The sequence below is a fragment of the Macrobrachium rosenbergii genome, chromosome 17, assembly GCF_040412425.1.
Source record: "Macrobrachium rosenbergii isolate ZJJX-2024 chromosome 17, ASM4041242v1, whole genome shotgun sequence".
NCBI classification, from domain to species: domain Eukaryota; kingdom Metazoa; phylum Arthropoda; class Malacostraca; order Decapoda; family Palaemonidae; genus Macrobrachium; species Macrobrachium rosenbergii.
In genome coordinates, this window is record NC_089757.1 from 18,745,378 (window position 1) to 18,764,252 (window position 18,875).

At 36.6% G+C, this 18,875-nt stretch overlaps 1 protein-coding gene across 1 annotated transcript in view; it reads left to right on the forward strand.

Moving 5' to 3' along the window:
* The first annotated feature begins 7,558 nt into the window (after positions 1-7,558).
* LOC136847766 (uncharacterized) overlaps positions 7,559-18,875 on the forward strand; it is a 185,109-nt gene continuing 173,792 nt past the window's right edge. The window contains exon 1 of the mRNA XM_067119648.1: positions 7,559-7,820. The gene's annotated coding sequence lies outside the window, so the exon portion shown is untranslated. The remainder of the gene's footprint in view (positions 7,821-18,875) is intronic.

Genomic DNA, 18,875 nt, shown 5'->3' on the forward strand with positions numbered 1-18,875 from the left:
ACCGTCCATCAATGGTGATGATCATTCACAGTCTTGCGTGCCTGATGAAGATTTGCCAAACCTCTCTACACTTAAAAGCTAGTAAACAACCTAAGTGACAAACTGCACAACTATGTGCGATATATCGATCATACTTTCGTACAAACCGATGAATTCCAAATATAGGAGAGTTGGAGAGTTACTGTCGAAATACAGTAACGGAAGAAAAACAGTCATATGAAGGATTGAAAAGACTACACGAAGGAAATGCAGCTGAACTACGCAGTTGAATAACCATGCCAAAAACATAATCATCAAGAATGGCCCAGCCCCATTATCAAGGAGTCCCACAAAAGCAGACCAAGTAGTATACCTATTCAAATACCCAGTCCATAGTTGTCCCAGCTCATAGGTGGGTATGACTACCATGACTCTAGCAAAGAGGGTCCCTTGTCTCCCACAAGAACGAACTGTAAATAATCCCTTGCGAGAAGCCCGCCGAATTTTTACTGTATAAAATACAGAAATAATTTGCAGGTCTCAGACCCAAGGCGCCTATGGCTGCCTCAAGGTGGTCCTAATCCAAGCGGAGAAACCTACCCTGAAAGCCCACACCCCATAATGACTCCAACGCCAAGAAAGGCAACAGAGCAAGCATTCCTGGACGTAAGCAAAACCAGCACAGATGACAGCAACCTCTCGACTAATCAAAAAATATTTGCTGAGAAATACCAGTGGCTGAGTCATACCATGTAAGCACTATCCCCGTCGCCCAGCAAAGCTGCAACAACGGAACCAACAATTCTAATTGACTTACAAGAACCCAGGTTGTAAGCAAAACAAATCAGTTTCTCCTAGGAACTTGTAGAGTGAGGCCACGCCGATAATCTACATTTTTCGTAAATATTTAAGAAATTTTTGAGTTAACTACAGGTTCCAAACATCTGAGACAATGCCATATAGTGTTGTGTTCCAAATAACCAAGGAAATTATAAAGCATCGGAAAAAGTTACATTTTAAATTTCCTCCGGCAATAGAAAGGCGAGAGCAGTGGTTACATGCTATCAAAAGGAAACATTTCACTCCAACCAAGAATACACCGGTAAGTTCAAAACAAGAAAATCATTGCGTGTGATTGTGTGTGTATGTGTATGTATATATATATATATATATATATATATATATATATATATATATATATATATATATATATATATTATATATATATATATACAATATGTTTGTAGAATAGGAACCCATATGCATAAATTTCTGAATTCAGTGACATACTTCATGTATATTCCTAGACCTTTCGCCTCTCATGAGTTAATGTTCTTACAGGTTTGTGAAAGACACTTCCATCCATATGACATTATACGGGAAATGTCTGTTACCGATGGAAAAATTGGAAAAAAAAAAAACTGCTGTGGAAATGCAGCGGCCACATTTATGGAAAAATGTTGTACCTTATTTCCTTCCTAAATGTCGTAATTACCTGTCTTCTTCGACTGTGAACCGAAGGGAATCACCCGAATCTACAAGGCAGCGAATGGAGGAATATTCAGTTTAGGTGCCACTCGGGAAAAGCATTTTAGAAGCCGAATATTATGTGAAAAACATTAGATTTAATGACATGTAGGAATCCTCAAGTAAACTGAAGCTTGATAAGTACTGGAAAATTATTCACGATGAGCAGTACCTATTGATAACCCATATTTCGTTATCGCCTTATCAAAAAAAAAAGGGGGGAATTTCAGTAAGAGTGAATCATGATAAATCTATTCAAGCATATATTGATGGTGTCCACTCGCAAAAGTTAGTTGAGTATATTATACCTTCGTATATGCAGGGCACAAATACTCTTGAAATAATTTTGAATGAAATACAAAAATTCGACACGCAATATAACACTACTGCAAGCCCAGTTAAAATAATAACTTTTGTTTTGTCATTGTTATCGCTTATAAAAGACCAGTCATTCGAGTATTTACTGCCCTTAAAATTTTTTTGTGACCAGTTGCACCTCATGACCCTCAATAACGCTAAGTGTTCCCCAGATCTTTTAATTTCTTCTCCTAGTGCATATAGAATCTTTAGCAATAGGAAATGGCTTATTCTACCCAGTATTTCAACGATTAAACGCATTTTATTTAAAAAAAAAAACTTCAGTCCCGAAATTGAACAAGATGCATTTCTTGCATACATTAGTACCAATCCAAATCTTTACGAAACACAGATAAGACAGTAATAATAATGCTAAATGAAATTCACTTAAAACCGTTGTTTGATTACAAAGGTGGGTTTGGTTATAGGATCTGCATTCGATAGTGATGAAGCAGCATCGACTGCATTTGCTTTTATGGTAAACTCGGTTTTCCCTAAGTTCCGTGAAGTTGTTCATATACTTCCTGCAAAATATATGAAAGCTGAAACACTTCATAAAAATTAATAATAAAAGTTGTACTAGGTTTAGAAAAAATTGGCCTGTAGGGTCATTTCCGTTGTTACAGACAATAATGCGATCAATGGAAAGGCAATGTCTTTTTTTGTGAACCCTCCTAGATTATCTATAAAGTAATTCCATCCGGTGTCGAAACTAGACCTCTATTTTTCATGTTCGACACTGTGCACATACTAAAGTGTATCAGAAATAATTGGATTGGGCTGATGCACATACTAAAGTGTATCAGAAATAATTGGATTGGGCTGAATGACGAGTCAAAAACTATGGTTTTCCCAAAATTCCATTCTGATGATAGATTTACAGGGGAAAATGGGCTCTTTGCTTCGTGGAAAGCGTTGGAGGACCTTTGTCTGCTAGAGGTTGATCTATTGATGAACCAGTCGTATATGCTGACAGTTAAATCTTTGAGACCGTCAACTTTTGAAAAACAAAATGTCAATAGAAGCTATGAGAAAGCTTGGTAAAGAAAAAAAAATATAGCTTATTATTGTAATGTGGCATCTTTTATAAAGATCTTCACAATCTGGTGGTCAATTGTTAATGTAAAATCACCATACAAGGGGATCAGATTGAATAATGAATACTGTACTCCTTTGACATGCGATGGTGACAAAAAGTACATTTTTCTTTAAAAATCCTTTTATAGGTTGGAAAGTTGGTTAAGATTGCCTGGAGGGGGGGAACTAAAGAAACCATGACTGCTCTAAAACAATCGACTAGTGCATTATTAGAAATAACCAGATATTTGCTAAGATGAACTGCACATAAAATACGTTCTTCCCGGAAAGTTTCGGACTAACCATCTCGAAGCTAAGTTTAGCAAATACCGCCAGCCTGCCGGTGGTAATTACAACATATCAGTTAGACAAATATTTGAATGCGAAAAAAAATTAGAAAAATGTGGTATGAAAATGTCTTTGCCATTTCACGATGAAAACGTAATCCTTAATCATTTAAGCGAAATGAATTGGAATGACATGACTGACAATGAAAAAGTAAATCACATTAACAACGTTAGATGGCATTGAAAAGTGCCGTGAAGTCCTTCCTATGATTGTTTATTTGGCAGGGTATTGTTGTTACGGTGTTAACAAAAGAATGAAGGGTAAATCGTGCTTATCAGTTTTAACAAGGACTGAACTCGACAAGGAAAATTATCCAAATGCAGCGAATTATGGTTACGTCAAGGGAATCAGTTGAGGGATTCTGCATTTACCTGACGTGGCAACTATAAACATAGTCAGGCACAATTATATCATTATGAATAAACTTACTCGAAGGGCAACATTCAAAAATGCCCCAAACCAACAACTGGTTTTGAATGCCACAATGAATGGCTATGTGATGAAGATAGTTTTCAAGGCATTTTATGCGAAAGTGGCCACGCTTTAGAAAAATTAAAGATGATTATTTTGGCTTCCACAAATTCTCTTTTAAACTTTTGCAGGAGAGAAAATTGTTCCCTTCATGCTAAAAAGTCTACTGGAAATGCAACGAAGAAAAAGAAGCTTTCAACTCTAACATAAAGTCATTTCAAATTGGTAACACTTTGCTGCAAACATATGGAACTGCAGACTAGGCCTATTGGGGAACTGCAGTATAAATATTAAAAACGCGCCGGTGCAAACTACCTCTGTGGTGGCGTGAAAATGATGGTAACAAAAATGTGTCAATGAATTATTTTCCAGTTATTGTAAACTAATATCTTGAACCGTAATTAAAATTCATTCTCTTATATGCATCTCTCTCTCTCTCTCTCTAATTATGAATGTATGTATCAGTAAATTGTCAAACTTCGTTATAAATAAAGTATTTATTTTAGAAACATTAAAGTAAAAATATTCTAAAACATACGTTCGTTATCCCAGTTATCTGCCAAAGTTGAGATGTCGGTAAGCAAAGGCCTAGGCCTACTAAGACGGCCATGGTCTGAGGGTGAACTGGCCTTCTTTCTCGGTGGCCACGACGGCAGATATACTGTATTACCTTCACCTACTCGACTGTCAGTAGCAGCAAGAAGTAAGAAATGAACAACATAAAAAAAACAATAATATTAATAATGATCTCCACATCCAGCAATTCTTATGTGTAACAAAGGTAAGTCAATGGGCAATAAACTTCGCGATAAAATTTGCTGTCGTCCAGCTCTTTGCCAACTTCACTTTCCACTGGCCCCTGCATAGTATATATAAATTTGCAGACTGAAATTACCTTGGTCTGAGCTTTGAGCATCACATAACTCCTCAAATTCACAAAAAAAAAAAAATCGTCCAACAATCTTACTGAAACATGGTGTTAACTGATACCAATCTACGTAAGTCTGGATTCCTGGTATAGCCAACAGTTTACAAAAATCTTTCTTAATACAATAATTTCAAAACTGCCACTGTGGGATACAATACAATGTGTGTGCAACATAATCAGCAATTAGTGAACTCCACGTTTATCACAAAATCTTTCAGGGAAAATGCTGAGTAACATAATGTTCTTGGAATATTTGTGCGGATGTAAGATGACAGTTCGGGACATCGCCTAACCACTAGGACAGTAAGTGGCCTAAAACACTCTTTTTAAGCAAGTACGATGAAAGGGCAAAATGGTTAGTGATTGTTTCACTGTTACAAGGCGTTAAAACAACCATGGTTATCGATACCCAATATACATTATGGACACGGTTGGAAAACGCACACATGTATATAATTGTAACGTTTATAGACACGTGTTAACCATACAGTTATGCATAATTACTGTTGTTGCATGAGGAGCGTTCATAAATGTCATAATCTGCAGCAATTACTCCCCCAACATTTGAGTAAGTCACTAAGCCCACGCGTAACACTTTTCTCAAAACAGACTTGCCAGTAACAACGATATCCACTATAACTGATAATAATCAATTCCATCTGTGTACTTTTATGGCGCTGCCGAAAGTTAATTAAAAAAATAAATAACAGATACTCATCATTTACCTTACTTTTGAAATGAATATGAGAATTTCGGCATTTTTTAGGGGTATTAGCGGTTAAAGAATGTGAAAATTATATCTCGAGTAACGTCTGGAGAAAGAAAAAACAGTCATTAAGATAAAATTACTCATGTTAAGCATGACACGTAAACGAGAAGTCTGTTGAGTTCGTGACTTTACGAGGCATTTTTTTCCAGAATAGTTTGAACTGAATATTATCGCCGCGAGCGTCCTCGTCAAGTTAATTGCTTTTGAATTTATTATTTCAGGATTATTGCTATTCACGAGTTGCAGACATTCCTAAAAAGTTGGAGTAATCATAATTACATTTTCATGCCAAGGCCATCGCTATTTTTGTTACCGTAACTTTTGCTATTATAAATACCCACTAACCACTCGATACCTATAGATTTTTTCCCGGAAACGAGCCCATAGACAATCGCCTCCTACACCCCCAGAGCACCGAACAGGTTGATAACCACACACGCTACACACACACACACACACACACACACACACACACACATATATATATATATATATATATATATATATATATATATATATATATATGATTATAGGTATAGGTTATATATATATATATATATATTATTATTATTATTATTATATATATGAACATGACCGTAGGTAGGTTGATACCACACATTATTATTATTATATTGTTATTATTATTATATATATATATATATAATATATATATATAAATGTTGATCCAGTGACTCATTGGTTCTCAACCTCACCTCACCAGCAAAAGACCCGTGATGGATCGCATGGGGGCAGGAGGAGAAGGGTAAGGGGCGACATAGCAGCTCATGTCTGAAGAGCTCATTGTTCCTCTGCTAACCTAATTAGTGAATTTTGTACACATGTTAATTAAGCCATTTTGGTAGGTCGTAGCTAGGGTGAAGGGCATGGGACAAGCAACCTCAAACCAGGATGATATATATATATATATATATATATATATATATATATATATATATATATATATATATATATATATATATATATATATATATATATATATATATACACGTGTGCAAGCTCGCAACGGTTTGCCTACCTTTCTTTATATGACTTTTATATCTTAATTTTACATATTAATTGGGCAACTTTCAGTCTAGCTGATTTGTCTGAGGACTATTTAGAATTTTGCATTCCTTAGTTGAAGTCGTATCACATGACCATGTTCCTGGTGTCCTTCAAGGATTTCACCGTTGCAATTTGCAGCAAATAAATAAAATGGCTGAGAAAATTAAAGATGACCATGTTCTTGTAAGTACTTTCACACAGGTTCGGACATACGCCACTTTAAGTTTGCCGCCAGTGTTGGCTACTTTGTTCCAATGCTTCAAGTAACCCAAAGATTCAATTCCTTGCCATAACGTAACTATGCACACCAAAGTTTTACCATTCCTGTTTCAGAACTGAAGGGTTGTTATTAAAGTTCTCTTTGAATCGATGAATAGACAGATTACGATAAAAGTAATCTATGAAAGAAAATAAAACTTCCTAGTTTTTTTTAATATTCTGGAATTGCCTCTAGGGAAGGTGTTTATTTATTCTAGCTATTGAAAATCATATGGGGTCGTTTGAAGGGACAGACTATGAAGTGTTGAAAGCTTGGACTGGGTTGAGGCATCAAAGTACGTGATTTTTATTTCAGAGGCCGATTGTAGGGGCTACAAAAATGTCATTCCTCTAGCTCAGTCGAGAGAAAAGAATACCCAGTTTGCTAAATTAGAGGAAAATTAAGCAGGAGAAAATTCCATAGCTGTGCGTTAATCTGTACCATTAACTTAGCTGTGGGAGCTAAATCCGAATTAAAAGCTTATGCATGTGTATTGTGCATGTGAAATTACTCATTATGATAAAAAAAGTCATATTATCTAAATCAGTGTTTATTCACATGTACGGTTCGACCGAAGTTTGTTCACTTCTATTTAAAAACTATGTGGAAACATGAAGTTGTAAGTTCCATCAGCTCTTACATAAAAAAAAAAAAAAAAAAAAACTCACCATGCGCTATATAAGTATTTAAGATTCTCCACCGTCACTCTGGTGCTATCCGTCTGTGAGTGAAAATAGCTCTTACAGACACGTCATAACACTCCCAGTGTTTTTGTTTTAGTCCACATTAGCAAGTGCGGTGGTCGGACGTTCGATAATTGCTCCGCGTGCTTAACCTATCTTTTTAACCCGGCCTCAACTAGCCCTTAACCTTGTTACCATCATTTATTTTTTTCTTTAATATTTCTAAAGTCACTTAAGCTTGCGTGAACGCTGGTGTATCTGTCGTTGGTACAAGAGTATAAATAGTCGAGAATCAACGTTCTGGATTATACTTTCCTTCGAGAATGGGGCACCGGCGTTAAACAGTATTAAACGGTGGTGAGTAATCATTTAACATTTGGTAAAATCTGACAAGACGTAGTTCTTAACCATTTTTTTACTCTAATAGGCCAAGGAATGCAACTTGACCCATCCTACATCGCCGTATCCTATCAAAGGTTACGATTCCATTAACGCGTTCGCAACAAAATTAGAACAAATGAAAATGTACAGTATTGTTTCCATAGGCACGGTTGCGTTTGCGTTATGTGTTTGCGGTGAAAGTCAATCGCTCCATGTACCGACAGAAAACGCAACCGCACCGTAACGGAAGCATCTGTGGCGCCACCACTTACCAGCGTTTACTTTATTGTTGCCACGCACGTGGGCTTTGCTCCTTGGAAAATGCTTAAAGGAAAGCATCAGTTCTCTGTCAAGGAGACTGAAAAATTAACTGAACTTGTACACTGACAAGACTGGCTAAAAGACCAGGTATTGTCCCCCTACAAGGATGTAACAATGGTCAATAACACATGGACGAGCACTGCTGATGTTATGGGATGGGAGGGTTTGGATGGTATCATTCGGTACACTATACAATGATAAGAAATAGTTGATATCATCAGGTATGAATCTTAAACTGCTGTAATATTTGTTGGTTTGTACACCAAAAACGCGTTTCTTGTGTTTGACATTTTGTTTGAGAGAGGAGTGAATCTTCAGACATTCCCAATTCATCATGATCAATAAAGTAGCACTTTTTCCAAAAATACAGGTACAGGAAACAAACCCAGAAGTACAGTGCAAGAGTTTTTTTTTTTTAACTTGCTTACTAACGTAACCTAAACCCAATCAGATTTAACCAAGGCTTAACATAGCGTCTGCCTATTTTTATGTCTAATCTTCCGGACAACTAATACATAGTTATTTTATGTTTTCAGGAATTTTGCTATTATATGTATGAATTAAGACATAAACACCCATCAGTACGCGAGCTTCATTTATATATATATTTATATATATATATATATATATATATATATATATATATATATATATATATATATAGTTTATAGGCCTACTCAGTATATTCTGTTGTTATAATCAGAACTAACATTACCATGACTACAAGATGAGTTACAACAGCCTATAAATGTCGTTAATTACTGTAGTCTAGGCTACGTAATGAATATAGTTTTCATTGCTCACAGTAACAAACAATGTATCTTCATATGGAAAACAAAGGCAGAGCAAATCCAATATTAACTAGAAGTTTATTTCCCTTCAACTGCAAGGACATTCTGCACCGTTTGTAACCGCACACAAACAAAATTCTGATTTTAACATTCATCCTTTCTAGCTCCTCCGGTACACATTTTACATCCTCATGTCCCGAATGGTAGCTGTAAACGTCATCACACGCACACACACTACACACACACACATATATATATATATATATATATATATATATATATATATATATATATATATATAATATATATACCTATACGGTAGAAAGTCTTGTCCGTGCATTTGCGTTGTCTCAAGGAAAATGCACTACTCGTAGTTTTTTTTTTCTGTAATGGTTGTTTTAGACTTGATCCATGTTGTTCGGTTGTATATTTGACACATTCGGGTCGTTTCGGCCGTAAGCACGTTTAAGTGCAAAATGGGTGCCGTGTTTAGTATCAGCCCCTTGGGGATGTACGTAAAACATGAAATAATAATGGTAAATACCATAAACATAACGGTAAATACGATAAACATAACGTCTTACATTGTTTTTGGATGTTACGGCTTACGGCCGAAACGATCAGGACCGTATTTGACGATAGCTTTTTTTATTTAGACTGAAAAATCGACGTTTCATTTCATGTATGTTTTTCGCCAGACAATTTTTTTACCTTAAATTTCTCACTTTCAATCGGTTATTTAACTTTTCCCATATCAAATATATTGTTTTCATCATCAGTGTTGTCTAATTTTTTGTCGATTTAATGTTTTGCCCAACGGTGATTTGTTTGGTATTAAAATCCGGCATTTGGCTGTACTGTAACGTAACTGTACTGTTTAGTTTCAGCAAACCCCACTTCAGTTAGGCTCTGGGTTGTCCATTACAGATTTTTTTATTTATTTATTCTTTAGTGTTTTTCTGCACAGGTTCACTGGAACTGAGTATCGAAGTCAACAAATTTTTCAAATAAGTCGGTTATGGAACAGAATATGTAAATGGTAAAAAAATGTAAAAGAAGTTACATAGAAAAAAAAAAAGAAATTTGTAATGTTCCTTAAATGCAATTACAAAATTACTAATCGAAATTTTGTTTAACATGATGTTGTAGAATATGATTGAATTCAATTCAAACTGACTTTTTGAGTTGCAATGTAAAGGACTGTTTGACTTTTCACAACTGGGATTATAGTCCTTATGAATTTTATATTTTTGCAATAATTATAGTCACTGAGTGATGACGAAAAACTGCTGATGTACCGCATTTATTTAGGATTATTGCAATTAAACCATTCATTACCTTTCATCTTGTATTTAAGATTTTATCGGTATTTTCTGAAGTTGATGCTTTTATATATCCATTTTTTCCATTGATATATTATAGTGCACTTTAAAAGGGTGCCTCTGACAACATATGACAGACGCCGGACATAGGGTAATGGTCTCTTCCATAATTTTCAACTTTTGATTGAAATATAATAATTTATGTTAAGTAATTTATAAACTGCTAATATCTGACGTTTGCAAGACGATCTTGAAAAAGTTGCCGTGGACGCCAATTTAGAAAAAAAAATAGTATTTATTATACTGTAAATCGTAAATTTATCTTTAAAGTTAAAATTAACAACGAACCATGCACTACGTTGCTAATAACACATTCTCTGGCTATCAACATGAGTACTTGTTCTTTCTTTCCTTCAATTTATAACTCGGCGTTGATTGTTATTGGATAAAATGTCAATACACCAGCAAAATATTCTGTCTATTTCCTCTGCCATTGCAGTTTCCGTTTCCCGTGGTTTCACGCTGCATCGCCTTCCAATTTTGGTGTTGTTTAGCAAATAGACCAGAGTATCTTGTTCCTCTTCTGATACTAGCTGTTTTGTACACTGATATTCCCAAGTGGCAAATGCGCTATATAGTTCATTTTGGGTCAGCCCGTTCAGAGAGAGAGAAAGAGAGAGAGAGATTTTTTATTAGTGCTTTTAGAAGTGCAATTTAAGTACTATTTTCAGTTTTCATTCCCAGGCTTTATTTTTCTCTATCCCTCCCGTATATCCACACACACACACACACACACACACACACACACACACACACACACACACACACACACACACACATGTACATTGTTTCTACTTCACATTTCTCATCCCTTTAATTCTGTGGGCTTTTTTCCCTAAAACCGGTGAAATAGGTTTTACTGATGGTTTATGATGTGGTTCTCATGAATCTGATATTCACTAGAAAATCGTTAACTCTTAGTTTACGCACTAAAACCCTACCCCTAATATATAATAAAGAGGGGACCCCAGTGTGGCCAGTAATAAAGTCACGGGGAAAAAAAAAAAAAGTCGCTTTGATTTATGGTAGCCGGTAATCATTAGGTTAGGTTAGGTTAGGTTACTTTTACCTGGATTCCCCAGTGAGAAGCCCTACTTGTTGAGCTAAGTTAGGTGGGCAGGCATTCCATTAATGCGTTTGCATTATGCCATTGCATTAAATAAGGCTAAAAAACGTACAGCTGTTTCCATGTGACCAGGGCAGTTGCGTTTATATTCTCGGTGTTAGTATGGCGGCCCCAAGTGCATTGAGACGCTATCTTTATGAACAAGATGAATTAAAGTTAATTTGCTGTTATAAAAGAAGCTGCTTTCTTTTTCTCATGAAGGTGATACAGAATGTTCTTGCAGCTGAAGAAAAATAAACTGCTCAAGTTAATAATGGATTTACTTTACATTCGTTCCCATATGCGGATGGATCATTTGTTACTGTAAGCTTGCAAGTCTATATGAAAACGATTTACATTATGTAATCAAGTTTTGACTACATACAGAGGCTGTTGTAGTCCATAATGTAGTCACGGTATTATTAGTCCTATTATGATGACAGAATATGGAGAGTAGGCCTTATATATAACAGAATCTAGCCTACTGATGGGCGTTCACTCTCATTTTATACTTATAACAACAAAATCATTGAAAGGATAAAATAACTCTTTTCATTAACTAAGCAGGCTAATGACCATCACGTCTGGGTAAGCTTAGATATATGAATAGGCATACGTTATGTTCCGCCTTGGTTAAATTTGATTCGGCCTACGTTATGTTAGAAAGCAAACTAGAAAAAAACACTTACCCCATATTTTCGGGTTGGTTTCTTGTACTTGTATGTTTAGAAAAAGTGCTACTAAGTGGGGCATGATAAACTTGGAATATCATTCAAACAAACCGCACAAGAAACGTGTTTTGATGTACAAATCAACAAACCTTCCAGCAGTTTAATACTTACATCTGTCTGTATTAACTATTTCTTATCATTCGTATAGTGTGTCCCTGAATGATACCATCCAAACCCTCAAATCCCATTATATCAGCAATGCTTTTCCATATTATCAGCCATTGATACATAATGTGGGGGGGGGGGGGGAGCGGGCAATTCCGGGTCATATAGCCACCCTTGTTGGCACACAAGTTCAGCAAATTCTTGTTTCCATGGTTGAATATTGATGCTCTCATCCAAAAATTTTCCAAGGAGCGAGGCTCACGTGTGCAGCAACAATGAAGTACACGCAGGGATGTGGTAGCGCCAAAGAGGCGTCCGTTACCAAGCGGATGGTAGAGAATATGAACGGTAGTACAGTAAAAGGGATGGGGGATTGCAGCTAGGGGTCGAAGAGACGCTGCAAAGAGCCTCAAATAATACCTAGAGTACACCGCGTGTGGTGCACTGATGGCCTTTTTTTTTTTTTTTTTTTTTTTTTTTTTTTTTACGTATTTATGAGCGGGGAGTTTGAGATGCTTGGCCTATCCTTCCCCCCGACCCCAACCCTAAATGGGGAAATCGCTTGCCCATGGCAACCCCAATTGACAGTAGCCACAACAATTATGGCCTCCAGGGTTACTTCGTGAACAACCATTTGTAGTTGTGAACACTCGCCAAAAGCATTCACAACACTTTCCGACCTTTTGGACAACAGCCAAGAAAAGTACTGGCTGGCAACCTCCGTGAAGCCTCTTCACCCGATGATCATCGGGGTGTGCTTGTTCGAGTTTTCCCGCCCTCTCCCGTTTCACGTCAATCGCATATTTTTGGTTTTGCTATGGTACGAAAATGAAAAATGTTACTAATATTGTCCAAAACCTGTCAACGTTTGTAACTATTATTTTTACCTAAGTGAGATTTGTAAGTGTAGACCCATGAAGGCAACCAATCGTCCTTTGTGAAAACTACAAAATATTTTACATAAAACGTTATCAGTATGATGTTATAAACAGAAATTTTTCACGAACAGTATTAGTAAATTACCTGTTAATTGCCTAATTTGTAAATCACTTTATTCATTTTGGAACCTTGACAAAATATATTTTAAGTTGTGCAGAATAAGGCCAGGTATAGGCACTAGGCCTAAGCCAGATAGACAACTCCTGCATCAAGTCTCTCTCTCTCTCTCTCTCTCTCTCTCTCAGTATTTCAGTAAGTACACAGCCAACTGTTCAGCCTTTCACTAACCTCTGTTACTTCTGGACCGCTGTCAGTCATCTAGGCTACCACCAGATACCGTAATGCTATCAGCCGTTGTGGAGTTGGATATTTCCAAGTTCATACCTGGAAAAAAAAAATCCGAGGCTTATTATGTAGAAAGTTTACAGAAATGTTCTAGTTTATTAAAATTAGTGATTGCGTTATTCACCAAAAAAATGTTTCGTTGGCAAGACTGGGACGTTGGAAGGTCATCCGTTCGTGAAACATGGCAAGTTATGAAATGAGCCGTTCAGTGAATGTTAGAAACATGAGGCTTAAGCTTTATATATATATATATATATATATATATATATATATATATATATATATATATATATATATATATATATATATATATATATATATATATATATATATATATAGCCTATATATATATATATATATATATAAAATTAATCTCGCTCGACGTTATCACGTGCATTTGCTGATTTCTCGTATGACGGTTATCAGCTTATAAATCCTAAATTATTAAAAGGAACGTAAGTTCAAGTTTGAGCTATATACCGCTATAAAGCTCATCTTGTGTTTACTAGACGCAATATTGCAAAGCAAATCCAAGCCTTCGTGTATGTGTTTATGAAATTAAAGATGATCCTGTAGCGAAAACCTAGGCTATAATACACTATACTGATTCCATGTGGATGGCTGTGTATGTCCTTTGCATCAACTTGAAGCTTATTTTTTCTTGCTAACAAGTAACAACGGCAGTTGTTATCGGGTTTAAGCGAGTTGCATCAACGATCTTGGTGATGAGTAGGCATAGTGCAGCTGTGCCGCCCACTGCTGTGTAACGTCTTAATATTTCCTATTTATCTCCTCCGTATCCATCCATATACGGTGCCCGTAGGAGAGTACCATCAGTGCACCTTACGCTGTGCACTGCAGGCATTACTTAAGGTTCTATGCAGCGTCTCTTCGGCCCCGTAGCTGCAGCCACTTTTCATTCCTTTTAATGTACCTCCGTTCACATTCTCTTCCATCTTACTTTCCACCCTCTATTAAAACTGTTTCATAGTGAAACTGCGAGGTTTTCCTCCTGTTACACCTTTAAAACCTTCTTTACTCTGTTTCCAATATAGCGCTGAACGACCTTACAGGTTCAAGCACTTGGCTTTTAGTTTAAATTTTATATTTTCTATATATATGGCTACTCGGTTGACGCCAACCGAGCTATCTCACATATCGAAACGTTAGCCTACGAGTATGTAAGGCCATCGCCAGTGCCTCAGAAATAAGGCGCTGTCGTTTGCCTGACCGGCGTCAATAACCTAGGTGTTGTAACGCCAGTTTTAGTAGCTATAATCAATCAATCAATCGTTTGCCTGTTTTCCCAAGTGAGCCAATGCCGTTTCCCGGCCATATTTGACGCCGTAAGACCCAGAGATTGTTGAGCAGTTTTTTTTTTTTAGCTTTAGCAGTGAATACTCAGGATGTGTAAATTACAGTCTTAGTGTATTTTCAGTAATTAATAGATTCTATGTATGAATAATCATACCTCATTTTTGGGTATAAAGTGATGAGTTTTCTTATTTCCTTGCTACCTAAGATGATTTGTACAATAAGCTTCGTATATTTTTCTTAAATTAATTTTCTTGCCACTTTTATTTAATGCTATGAATACAATTAATAATCAGTTTAATGATAAAGACAGATTTATTTGTGTATAAACAAAAGCATTAGGCCTATCCATTGGTGAATGAGTATTACAGGGATTGCTGCGGACTTTTTGGTGGTAATTCTATATATTAGCTCCGCGCCTGATTTTACCTTTTCAACTGGTTTTTTCTACACTTTTAGGGGTTCTGATACTGGCGGTGCATCTGTTTGTTGTCGGCCAAATCGAATGTCCCTTCGTCGTGTTTAGTACTGGCCTGGGGGCGGGGTACCCATACGTTAACAAGTTATTGCACTTGCCGGACGGGATATGAACCGTCCGAAACAGACGCACCCGTGCTCTGTCTTGTGAAGATCGCATATGGAAACCCCTTGTTGGATGGACTTCGGGGGTTAACTACAGGTTAATTAGACTCGAGCGCCAAAAATGAAAGGTAAATTCATAATTAGTAACCAAAAATCTGTAGAAAAGGTCAAGTTACAGTGCCGTCGCCGCCGCGGAGCTACTATACAATTCTAGCTTTTTGCTGTCCGTATGCACACTAAAAAGGAAGATAGTACATTATGAGGTTAATACTCACCCTGGTTCCATCAGTGTCTTGCACTGAAGCTAGGCTAATCGACCCATCACATTTGATTTTGATCCTATGACCAAATTACTTGTCAGCTGGGCTCTGTAGGCACGCGAAGAAGTTGGCAGCCCTAGACCGATAGGGTGAGAACTATGAAAATGGTGGCTGGAGATGGGCGGAGATTTGTGGAAGATAAAGCACACGAAAGGCATGAGTGGCGGGATTTTCACAGAGACGCTGGCGGCGAGGGTGGTGATGAACCAAATCTGCCTCCCACTTCATCAATCTACCCACCGAGTTGTTTAGTGGACTTTTATCTTCGAAGCAGTTCCAACCTTAGGCCTACTGGAGCCAAGACTTGCTCTTCCAGTCACCAGCAGGTTGTCACCATTTTTCGGTCTTTATATTATTTCTACCTTCGTTACAGTTGCGATTTTTGTCCCTTTCTTCGATGCACCATCGGCACATTCCTCGGGTTTCTGTTTTGGAAGCAGAATACGAAAGTTGAACGAAATAAGCGAGGTTGTGCACTTAGCTAACATGAGTGACAACGTACGCAGATTCAAAGTTTAACTGGCCGCTTAGTGGCGGGCTCGAGGCAACGAACCGCCAGGCCTGATTCTAAGCGCGTCACAAAGTAGTTCGCGAGTTTGTTGGTGTGAACCATTGCATTTGAAATGAACTTTTAACGAAATGGTCTTTTTTCGAGTTCATCTGTAGGAACGCTTTGTCGGCAAGTCGGAATTTAATGATGGAAATCCTTCTCAAATTAATGGTAATATCCTTCATAATTGGTGGACTGGAAAAACGACTTATATTGGTTTTCATCTTATAAAGACGTTAAGTTAACCACCCGAAGATGAAGTTGTCTATGATCGAGTTTCCGTACGTAAGTGCGTAAATGCAACAAGTGTGCAGTTGCCTAAGCTCGAATAGCACTGTTCGAGACGTGTACGACGACGCGAGAGGGGAAAGAAATGCAGCTCTCCATGTTTTCCCTTTGAAATACTATATTTCTCCCTTGTAAAAGGTATGCACTTGTCTTACTTTATAATGTACAGTACATGTTGTCATGGCACTTAATAGTGTTCTTTTACAATTTTACCTTGATGTAACATGAAATTACCAAGAACTGTTGTAGTTGCTGTTACAGAAAAAGTAAGTGGTTATCAAACAATATAGGAGCGTTCAAAGCACTCATGGTAGGTGTATGAAGTGGCAAGTGTTGTGGAAGTTTCCTGTACAGGGGTTTATGTGCGATTCAGCCGAAGTGCAATTGTAGCAGTGATCACTTCATTCCTTGGGGGCCACCTCGACGGTTTAATGCTGATAAAATGGATTAATATTATTTATATTATATTATATATATATATATATATATATATATATATATATATATATATATATATATATATATATATATATATATATATATTTATATATAATGTAATCTGGAATAACATGGTAATCATTGCAAGTGTTCAGAAGATTGAGGAGGACATGCGATTTTTCTGTAATATATATATATATATATATATATATATATATATATATATATATATATATATATATATATATATATATATATATATATATAATGAGTTTTTATCACATACACCGTGACATTTTTATATTCACAAACATTAAGCTACAAATGTCGTTTTTAATATCTAGTTCGTTCTACTTAACTGATAAACGATTCGGTACCTTGTACCAAATTTTTTATCAATTATAATTCCCCTTCGGTGATATTCCCGAAATAGAAAGAACTGGATATAAAAACAACATTAATTTGTGGCTTAATGTTTCTGGATATATGAAATATGTATATAGTGTGTGTGTGCGTATGTATAAAAGAAAAGGAGAGGACTATCGACAGGGGTAGATTTGGTAGCAACATGAACCCCGCCTTTAAATATTTCACTTTCCTAATCTGCTTCCACCATATATGCTTATGAAATTCTACTCATCATTTACTGAAGCACTGTATGTACTGTACATAACCAGATCAAAGCATTTGAACCATGACATAGAGGCTATTTGCACAGCTTCAAGTGCACTTATTACCAGGAGGTACATATATAAAGCTGTGTAACATGCCACAGTCATACAGACCTGTAATTCAACATAGTTATTTACAGTGTACAGTCTAATTGCGCTAGCCTGTAAGAATAACTTTGACTTTCAAAGCTAGCCAAGACTTGAGCTGTATTTCATAGTCTGTGGAGAGAGACAGATAGAAAAATCAGCATTTCTGAAGGTTATGCCAAGCTAAGGTTAGGCTATAGTAGGCTACCCTTGGTTATTTGATGATCAACCCTGGTAGACTAGCTAGTAGGTAAAGTTTACTTGTAGACTAGCTTTTTGGTAAGGTTTACTTTTAAAGCTAGAATTTAATTTGAATTGAAGTATCTTTAGGGTAAAAATGATAATGGTTAAATTAAAGAATACAACCTTTAAGTGTTCTGGCCGATAAAATTCAGCCGACTCCTCTGCATACCAGGAGGTTTGAGAGCTTATTGACAACATGGTAAATAACAGCTGAATTTGATCTACCAGAACACTTAAAGGTTGTATTCTTCAATTTTACCATTACAAGTAAACTTGACCAACCAGCTAGTCTACCAGGGTTGATCATCAAATAACCAAGGGCAGCCTACCATAGCCTAACCATGGTTATATGGACTGACAGTATCTCTGCATGCCAATTTATTAGGTTATATGAATTTAATGTCAAATAGGCTTTAATAAAAAGCTTCTTACAACATTCGTTATTTTATTAACTCAAAAAGCAAGCATGTAATTGACTGCAAGCGGACTGTGATCTAACACATGTTTACTTGAGGTTGTTTCAACACAGTTATAAAGCTTTTCATGAATGAAAATATGTCAATTACTTGTGAAATGTGATCCCCTGTTCTTTTGTAATACAGTTGATGGGCCAACACTGGGTGCCAGAGGTGCCTCTGTTGCTGCTGGTTTGTGCAGTTGCTGCCATCGCTGCCGCTGCCATAGCTCTGAGAATCAACACATAGCAATGGCGCCTTACTTGCACTCGACAGTCTTGTGACTGTCCAATCTCTCTCTCTATATCTATGGTCACTATCTAGAAAAGATCCAGGTTACCTCCTTTGGTAACTAAGCCAGATT